This window comes from Schistocerca serialis, unplaced genomic scaffold (genome assembly GCF_023864345.2).
Source record: "Schistocerca serialis cubense isolate TAMUIC-IGC-003099 unplaced genomic scaffold, iqSchSeri2.2 HiC_scaffold_314, whole genome shotgun sequence".
Lineage (NCBI taxonomy): Eukaryota > Metazoa > Arthropoda > Insecta > Orthoptera > Acrididae > Schistocerca > Schistocerca serialis.
In genome coordinates this window covers 27,501-37,500 of record NW_026047883.1, presented here as the reverse complement: position 1 = coordinate 37,500, position 10,000 = coordinate 27,501, and the positions used below count along the sequence as shown (strand labels likewise).

At 56.5% G+C, this 10,000-nt stretch overlaps 2 non-coding genes and 1 pseudogene across 2 annotated transcripts; all 3 read right to left on the bottom strand.

Moving 5' to 3' along the window:
- The window catches only part of LOC126444937 (large subunit ribosomal RNA), a 7,749-nt pseudogene extending 3,317 nt beyond the window's left edge, over positions 1-4,432 (bottom strand).
- A 188-nt stretch (positions 4,433-4,620) lies between these two features.
- On the bottom strand, positions 4,621-4,775 carry LOC126444938 (5.8S ribosomal RNA). Its single transcript, XR_007582856.1, has one exon. It is a non-coding gene; the product is annotated as a 5.8S ribosomal RNA (ribosomal RNA).
- A 353-nt stretch (positions 4,776-5,128) lies between these two features.
- LOC126444925 (small subunit ribosomal RNA) lies at positions 5,129-7,037 on the bottom strand. Its single transcript, XR_007582846.1, has one exon. It is a non-coding gene; the product is annotated as a small subunit ribosomal RNA (ribosomal RNA).
- Positions 7,038-10,000: the final 2,963 nt, after the last annotated feature.

Here is a 10,000-nt window from a genome sequence, read left to right as displayed (position 1 = left end):
AAGAAAGGTGTTATGAAGCATCCCATCCTGAGGGATGAAAGCCCGCTGGCGACCGTCCAACACACAGTAGCGCATCAGGCGGCCAACCAGAACCTTGTGAAAGGCTCTGGTCAGCACCGAGCACACTGTGATCGGACGAAAGTCAGCAGGGGATGCTGCGGCGGTCTTCTTGGGCAGCAGGGTTGTTCTGGCCTGAAGGAGTCGGGATGGAAGGGAACGGGAAAGGAGGAGGAAATTAAGGATCTTGAGGAGAACCTCCCGGGGAAGGCGACGCAGTTGTGTCGGCGTGAGGCCGTCAGGACCTGCAGCAGAATTGCGAGGCGGGAGAGCAGCGGTGGCTTCTTCTGCAGAAATGGGAGCCCAGAGGTCACGGAAGGGCACCCTCTTCGAGAATGGCAGCAGCTCATCGGACAGACCCTCCCCACGCGGAGGTCGAGACCTGACACGTGGTGGAGAGAAGAGGTCTGTCCAAAACTCAATCAGCCCTGGGATGGATGGTGGCTGATGCAAGAGTGTGCCATCAAGAAGTCCGTTGATACAGCGTGCTCCGTTCTTCTTGAAAGCACGCTGAACCACCGCATACTCCCATCTCCTGCGTGCACGCTTCCGCTCTGGGGGCTGTTGGGTCCGCACACTCGCAGCTTGGTGGATGGCTGGCTCCCTGCTGCCTACTTCGTCAAGAGCAGACAGCAACATAGCCTGGATTGTTTCACGGCTAGTGGTGGGACCCAGAGCCACGAGATCATCAAGCGAGCGGAACCGGCGGTCTGATTGGGGGAGTTCTGCTACAAATGACCAGATGGCTAGGTCAACATCTTCCCCACAAGGTGGAGACTGTGGCAAAGAATGACTGACTGCAGGCTCGCTAGGAGGACCCCGAAGGCCGCGATCCATGCCAGCAAGCTCGGTGACAAACTTCGCCACCATGTCTTTGTAGGGCTGCGCTCTACGCTGACATTTAATTGACTCCAGCGTACGCTCGGGGAAGGCCTTTGCAAGCTCCTGGTTTAAAAATCTGCAACCCTGGGTGGCAAGAGTCGCTTCTGCATGGGCCAGACGCAGGAGCTCTTCCTGGGACCACCTGGCCTTCTTCCTCTCGGTCTTGATCTCAGCATTAGCAGCAGTCGGATGGGCGCGACGCCGATGGACACCAAGTCCGGTCTTGGTGGAGAAGGACCGCATACAGTCAGGGCAGATGGCGGGGAGCAGCGCTCGACCCGCACCGGTTGGCTGGTTGGCTGGCTCATCAGCTGGCACAGGCGCTCCAGCGGGAGGCCTGGTACCACGTTCGCTTCTATTAGTTGCACCAGCTGTAACAAAGGCAGGGGGGGAGGTAACCCCCAAGCCCGAAAAGCACCCTGCTCTGTCGGTCGGGATACTGGAAAGGTACACCTACGTGAAACCTTTCACAGCACCCTCACGACTCCCGCCACTTGAAGGCCAGAGCTAGGATTTCCCACCGAGAGGCTAATTGAACCATCATCCACCCGACATCACAAGGATGCTGAGGGGTGAATCGAGAGGGTCCATATATTACGCATCAGGTGGGCTTTGGGAGTCATAGTTACTCCCGCCGTTTACCCGCGCTTGCTTGAATTTCTTCACGTTGACATTCAGAGCACTGGGCAGAAATCACATTGCGTCAACACCCGCTAGGGCCATCGCAATGCTTTGTTTTAATTAGACAGTCGGATTCCCCCAGTCCGTGCCAGTTCTGAGTTGATCGTTGAATGGCGGCCGAAGAGAATCCGCGCACCCGCGCGCCCCCGGAGGAGCACGCTAAGGCGGACGCGGCCTCGCAGCAAGGAAGATCCGTGGGAGGCCAAGGCACGGGACCGAGCTCGGATCCTGCACGCAGGTTGAAGCACCGGGGCGCGAACGCCGCGCAGGCGCGCGCATCCTGCACCGCCGGCCAGCACGAGGCCGACCAACGGCGAGAGCAGACCACGCCCGCGCTAAACGCCCGCACTTACCGGCACCCCTACGGCACTCACCTCGCCCAGGCCCGGCACGTTAGCGCTGACCCACTTCCCGACCAAGCCCGACACGCCCCGATCCTCAGAGCCAATCCTTATCCCGAAGTTACGGATCCAATTTGCCGACTTCCCTTACCTACATTATTCTATCGACTAGAGGCTCTTCACCTTGGAGACCTGCTGCGGATATGGGTACGAACCGGCGCGACACCTCCACGTGGCCCTCTCCCGGATTTTCAAGGTCCGAGGGGAAGATCGGGACACCGCCGCAACTGCGGTGCTCTTCGCGTTCCAAACCCTATCTCCCTGCTAGAGGATTCCAGGGAACTCGAACGCTCATGCAGAAAAGAAAACTCTTCCCCGATCTCCCGACGGCGTCTCCGGGTCCTTTTGGGTTACCCCGACGAGCATCTCTAAAAGAGGGGCCCGACTTGTATCGGTTCCGCTGCCGGGTTCCGGAATAGGAACCGGATTCCCTTTCGCCCAACGGGGGCCAGCACAAAGCGCATCATGCTATGACGGCCCCCATCAACATCGGATTTCTCCTAGGGCTTAGGATCGACTGACTCGTGTGCAACGGCTGTTCACACGAAACCCTTCTCCGCGTCAGCCCTCCAGGGCCTCGCTGGAGTATTTGCTACTACCACCAAGATCTGCACCGACGGCGGCTCCAGGCAGGCTCACGCCCAGACCCTTCTGCGCCCACCGCCGCGACCCTCCTACTCGTCAGGGCTTCGCGGCCGGCCGCAAGGACCGGCCATGACTGCCAGACTGACGGCCGAGTATAGGCACGACGCTTCAGCGCCATCCATTTTCAGGGCTAGTTGCTTCGGCAGGTGAGTTGTTACACACTCCTTAGCGGATTCCGACTTCCATGGCCACCGTCCTGCTGTCTTAAGCAACCAACGCCTTTCATGGTTTCCCATGAGCGTCGATTCGGGCGCCTTAACTCGGCGTTTGGTTCATCCCACAGCGCCAGTTCTGCTTACCAAAAGTGGCCCACTTGGCACTCCGATCCGAGTCGTTTGCTCGCGGCTTCAGCATATCAAGCAAGCCGGAGATCTCACCCATTTAAAGTTTGAGAATAGGTTGAGGTCGTTTCGGCCCCAAGGCCTCTAATCATTCGCTTTACCGGATGAGACTCGTACGAGCACCAGCTATCCTGAGGGAAACTTCGGAGGGAACCAGCTACTAGATGGTTCGATTAGTCTTTCGCCCCTATACCCAGCTCCGACGATCGATTTGCACGTCAGAATCGCTACGGACCTCCATCAGGGTTTCCCCTGACTTCGTCCTGGCCAGGCATAGTTCACCATCTTTCGGGTCCCAACGTGTACGCTCTAGGTGCGCCTCACCTCGCAATGAGGACGAGACGCCCCGGGAGTGCGGAGGCCGCCGCCCCGTGAAGGGCGGGGAAGCCCCATCCTCCCTCGGCCCGCGCAAGGCGAGACCTTCACTTTCATTACGCCTTTAGGTTTCGTACAGCCCAATGACTCGCGCACATGTTAGACTCCTTGGTCCGTGTTTCAAGACGGGTCGTGAAATTGTCCAAAGCTGAAGCGCCGCTGACGGGAGCGATTATTCCGCCCGAGAGCATCCCGAGCCAACAGCGGCGCGGGTCCGGGGCCGGGCCAGGTAGGTCCGTCATCCGGGAAGAACCGCGCGCGCTTGCCGGGAGCCCGAGCGCCCAAAGGGGCGAATCGACTCCTCCAGATATACCGCCGGGCAGCCAGCCAGGACACCGGGGCTCTGCCCAACAGACGCGAACCGAGGCCCGCGGAAGGACAGGCTGCGCACCCGGGCCGTAGGCCGGCACCCAGCGGGTCGCGACGTCCTACTAGGGGAGAAGTGCGGCCCACCGCACACCGGAACGGCCCCGCCCCGCGGCGAGTGGAAAGGCAACCGGACACGACCCCGCCGCGAATTGCTCCGCGCGGGCGGCCGGCCCCATCTGCCGAGGGCGGAGGCCAGTGGCCGGATGGGCGTGAATCTCACCCGTTCGACCTTTCGGACTTCTCACGTTTACCCCAGAACGGTTTCACGTACTTTTGAACTCTCTCTTCAAAGTTCTTTTCAACTTTCCCTCACGGTACTTGTTCGCTATCGGTCTCGTGGTCATATTTAGTCTCAGATGGAGTTTACCACCCACTTGGAGCTGCACTCTCAAGCAACCCGACTCGAAGGAGAGGTCCCGCCGACGCTCGCACCGGCCGCTACGGGCCTGGCACCCTCTACGGGCCGTGGCCTCATTCAAGTTGGACTTGGGCTCGGCGCGAGGCGTCGGGGTAGTGGACCCTCCCAAACACCACATGCCACGACAGGCGGCAGCCTGCGGGGTTCGGTGCTGGACTCTTCCCTGTTCGCTCGCCGCTACTGGGGGAATCCTTGTTAGTTTCTTTTCCTCCGCTTAGTAATATGCTTAAATTCAGCGGGTAGTCTCGCCTGCTCTGAGGTCGTTGTACGAGGTGTCGCACGCCACACCGCCAGCCGGCTGTGCACGCTACCGAGTAAGTACCGGTATGCGAACCGCCAGGCGACGGGCGCGCATCGCACGTTTAAGGAGACGCGGCCGGCCCCACAGGCGGCCACGACACTCCCAGGTCTGCGAAGCGGGGCAAACGCCGCGCGCTTCAGTATACGTAGCCGACCCTCAGCCAGACGTGGCCCGGGAACGGAATCCATGGACCGCAATGTGCGTTCGAAACGTCGATGTTCATGTGTCCTGCAGTTCACATGTCGACGCGCAATTTGCTGCGTTCTTCATCGACCCACGAGCCGAGTGATCCACCGTCCTGGGTGATCTTTTCATAGTTTCCACCATCTCTTTCGAGACAGTTGCATAGGCGGGACTGAGGCGTGTGGCGGCCCTGTTCCAGCGTTCAGTGTCCAACGGCCTCACGGCCGATGGGCGTCGTACGGCTCCACACCGGAGCGGACAGGCAGTCGGGCGAAAGTCATTCAAAACCGGCGCCAGGCGCCAGGTGCCGCAGGCCAGCCGCTCCAGCGCTTCAGCGCTCGTACCACACAACATTGCCGTTAGTTTTGAGACGAACGCGTGGTTCCGCACGCAGCGCACGGCTACTGCGAGCCGTACAGGTAGCTGCGTGTTGCGCGACACGACACGCACATCGAAAGACATGCAGTCTAGTCGGTAATGATCCTTCCGCAGGTTCACCTACGGAAACCTTGTTACGACTTTTACTTCCTCTAAATGATCAAGTTTGGTCATCTTTCCGGTAGCATCGGCAACGACAGAGTCAATGCCGCGTACCAGTCCGAAGACCTCACTAAATCATTCAATCGGTAGTAGCGACGGGCGGTGTGTACAAAGGGCAGGGACGTAATCAACGCGAGCTTATGACTCGCGCTTACTGGGAATTCCTCGTTCATGGGGAACAATTGCAAGCCCCAATCCCTAGCACGAAGGAGGTTCAGCGGGTTACCCCGACCTTTCGGCCTAGGAAGACACGCTGATTCCTTCAGTGTAGCGCGCGTGCGGCCCAGAACATCTAAGGGCATCACAGACCTGTTATTGCTCAATCTCGTGCGGCTAGAAGCCGCCTGTCCCTCTAAGAAGAAAAGTAATCGCTGACAGCACGAAGGATGTCACGCGACTAGTTAGCAGGCTAGAGTCTCGTTCGTTATCGGAATTAACCAGACAAATCGCTCCACCAACTAAGAACGGCCATGCACCACCACCCACCGAATCAAGAAAGAGCTATCAATCTGTCAATCCTTCCGGTGTCCGGGCCTGGTGAGGTTTCCCGTGTTGAGTCAAATTAAGCCGCAGGCTCCACTCCTGGTGGTGCCCTTCCGTCAATTCCTTTAAGTTTCAGCTTTGCAACCATACTTCCCCCGGAACCCAAAAGCTTTGGTTTCCCGGAGGCTGCCCGCCGAGTCATCGGAGGAACTGCGGCGGATCGCTGGCTGGCATCGTTTATGGTTAGAACTAGGGCGGTATCTGATCGCCTTCGAACCTCTAACTTTCGTTCTTGATTAATGAAAACATACTTGGCAAATGCTTTCGCTTCTGTTCGTCTTGCGACGATCCAAGAATTTCACCTCTAACGTCGCAATACGAATGCCCCCGCCTGTCCCTATTAATCATTACCTCGGGTTCCGAAAACCAACAAAATAGAACCGAGGTCCTATTCCATTATTCCATGCACACAGTATTCAGGCGGGCTTGCCTGCTTTAAGCACTCTAATTTGTTCAAAGTAAACGTGCCGGCCCACCGAGACACTCAATAAAGAGCACCCTGGTAGGATTTCAACGGGGTCCGCCTCGGGACGCACGAGCACGCACGAGGCGGTCGCACGCCTTCGGCTCGCCCCACCGGCAGGACGTCCCACGATACATGCCAGTTAAACACCGACGGGCGGTGAACCAACAGCGTGGGACACAAATCCAACTACGAGCTTTTTAACCGCAACAACTTTAATATACGCTATTGGAGCTGGAATTACCGCGGCTGCTGGCACCAGACTTGCCCTCCAATAGATACTCGTTAAAGGATTTAAAGTGTACTCATTCCGATTACGGGGCCTCGGATGAGTCCCGTATCGTTATTTTTCGTCACTACCTCCCCGTGCCGGGAGTGGGTAATTTGCGCGCCTGCTGCCTTCCTTGGATGTGGTAGCCGTTTCTCAGGCTCCCTCTCCGGAATCGAACCCTGATTCCCCGTTACCCGTTACAACCATGGTAGGCGCAGAACCTACCATCGACAGTTGATAAGGCAGACATTTGAAAGATGCGTCGCCGGTACGAGGACCGTGCGATCAGCCCAAAGTTATTCAGAGTCACCAAGGCAAACGGACCGGACGAGCCGACCGATTGGTTTTGATCTAATAAAAGCGTCCCTTCCATCTCTGGTCGGGACTCTGTTTGCATGTATTAGCTCTAGAATTACCACAGTTATCCAAGTAACGTGGGTACGATCTAAGGAACCATAACTGATTTAATGAGCCATTCGCGGTTTCACCTTAATGCGGCTTGTACTGAGACATGCATGGCTTAATCTTTGAGACAAGCATATGACTACTGGCAGGATCAACCAGGGAGCTGCGTCAACTAGAGCTGAGCAGCCGGCCGCCCGGGAGTGTGTCCCGGGGGCCCGCGCGAACACGCAAGCGTCCGCTCAATTATTCTGCAAACAGGAGGAGGCTGAGCTCCCCTGCACAACACACCTCGAAACCCTCTCAGGTCCCGGCGGCGCGCAGCGCCGTCCTAAGTACTTGGTTGGGTTCGAGAGAGGCGCAATCGCCCGGAGTTAGGCGAGTAGACGCTTTAGGTGCGACCACCCGTGCTCCCAACTGAGCTTGCCGCTGCCGACAGAGGCCCGGGAGCGTGCTGTCGTGGCATTGCCGGCGGGAGACAACACGCGCCACCTACGGTGACCGGCAGCTCCAACGCCAGCGCCACAGAAGGACAAAAGCCCCACTTGGGTGCCGAAGCGAACTCTCCCAGCACAGCGCACGCGCCAACACGTCCGCACAGCTGCGATACAAACCACCTGCGAGAACCGCTGGGGCGACCGAGCAGCAGACGGCGTCGCGGCGCCGAGCGCCGGGCGGCGGCGCATCCTCAGCGCACACAGTCCTCAATCGGACCAGCACACTGCAGATGGCCACCGCGCTTCGCACCGGGCCCGCGAGGACCTACTTTGGCCGCAAGGCGCCGCGAGCAGGGGGCGCCGGCGCGCAGCTGCGCCGCCTGCCGCGTCCGTCGGCCGGCGCGCCTGCCACTGGCCGCCCCCACCAGCCGGCTGTAGCGCGTGCGCCCACGCACCGCGCTGCCAGCACGCCGGGCGGCCCCCCCTCACCGGCCGGGGACGGTCCCACCCAGCCACCGCCGCGTATCGCCTCACACCCAGATCCCCTTTCGCGTTCGTGGGCATGGTGGGTCCCCTTTCACGTTCGTGGGCATGGTGGGTATCCCTGAAACAACCGGTTAATAGCTCGACCGATCGTCGCCAACACTGATTCACCTCTAGCGAGAACAACCGCACCACAACGGGTTACCTGTTGTTCATTTGCGTAACGTCACCAGCAAACGTAGACGTCCATCGCCATTTGCAACGAGTATTGCATGCCTGTGTCAGGTGTCACAACACACTACGTCTGCCCACATAGACGCAACAACATGTGCACGCCTCGAGAACACGTGGAAGGTAGCCCCCGTACGTATGCGGTGTCCATTGCGCGAACGACTGTCAGCCGGCCTCTGCAGGATGTCGCAGATGTGGAACGCGGTGCAACATGCTATCACGGTGTGTGAGAAGAGACGACTACGTCCGAATACACGCTCCACTACATCAACAGACTGCTCATGCTGATCGCCATCCAGGGCGTCCGTTCCTCCCACACGTCTGAATGGCGTACCACACTGCAATCCAGCTCTTATAGGGAGACGACACGTAGCTGCGTGCACAATATTTGGACTGTATGGTCTGCCGTTGCTAGGCGCAGTCGTCGTACGGTCACACATGTGCCACGATGTATCATTCAGTACATACGGACCAATGTGCAGTACAGTTTGTGGGTTTTGCGTACATCGGCGGACAGGTGACAGGCCGTACCACAACGTAGGCTGAGTACGTCGGCATGCGAAGGGCATTGAACATGCAAACTTCTCAACGACCAGCTTGCGAAGGCAGGGGGGAAGGGGGGGGGGGGCATGTACGTCCTGCTGCTATCCACATTACAGTGTATAGCAGGAGCATGTGGAAAGTCAGCAACACCTGCAAGGTGTTTAACATGACGCGATACACAGGGGACCGGGCAGTGCGAATAGCGAACTATATTGCGAGGGTTGCGGTTAGGCAACACTACACTAATTTAACGAGTTGCATAACAATTACAGAGCAGGTTCAGCGACAACGTGCGTCAGGTTAAGGCGCAATATAGGTTAGGTTGAGGCACAATATAGGTTAGGTTAAGGCACAACATGGGTTACGTTAAGGCACAAATTGGGTTACGTTAAGGCACAACATGGGTTACGTTAAGGCACAACATGGGTTACGTTAAGGCACAAATTAGGTTACGTTAAGGCACAAATTAGGTTACGTTAAGGCACAAATTAGGTTACGTTAAGGCACAAATTAGGTTACGTTAAGGCACAAATTAGGTTACGTTAAGGCACAAATTAGGTTACGTTAAGGCACAAATTAGGTTACGTTAAGGCACAAATTAGGTTACGTTAAGGCACAAATTAGGTTACGTTAAGGCACAAATTAGGTTACGTTAAGGCACAAATTAGGTTACGTTAAGGCACAAATTAGGTTACGTTAAGGCACAAATTAGGTTACGTTAAGGCACAAATTAGGTTACGTTAAGGCACAAATTAGGTTACGTTAAGGCACAAATTAGGTTACGTTAAGGCACAAATTAGGTTACGTTAAGGTACAATATGGGTTAGGTTAAGGTACAATATGGGTTAGGTTAAGGTACAATATGGGTTAGGTTAAGGTACAATATGGGTTAGGTTAAGGTACAATATGGGTTAGGTTAAGGCACAACGTAGGTTAGGTTAAGGCACAACGTAGGTTAGGTTAAGGCACAACATAGGTTAGGTTAAGGCACAACATAGGTTAGGTTAAGGCACAACATAGGTTAGGTTAAGGCACAACATAGGTTAGGTTAAGGCACAACATAGGTTAGGTTAAGGCACAACATAGGTTAGGTTAAGGCACAACATAGGTTAGGTTAAGGCACAACATAGGTTAGGTTAAGGCACAACATAGGTTAGGTTAAGGCACAACATAGGTTAGGTTAAGGCACAACATAGGTTAGGTTAAGGCACAACATAGGTTAGGTTAAGGCACAACGTAGGTTAGGTTAAGGCACAACGTAGGTTAGGTTAAGGCACAACGTAGGTTAGGTTAAGGCACAACGTAGGTTAGGTTAAGGCACAACGTAGGTTAGGTTAAGGCACAACGTAGGTTAGGTTAAGGCACAACGTAGGTTAGGTTAAGGCACAACGTAGGTTAGGTTAAGGCACAACGTAGGTTAGGTTAAGGCACAAC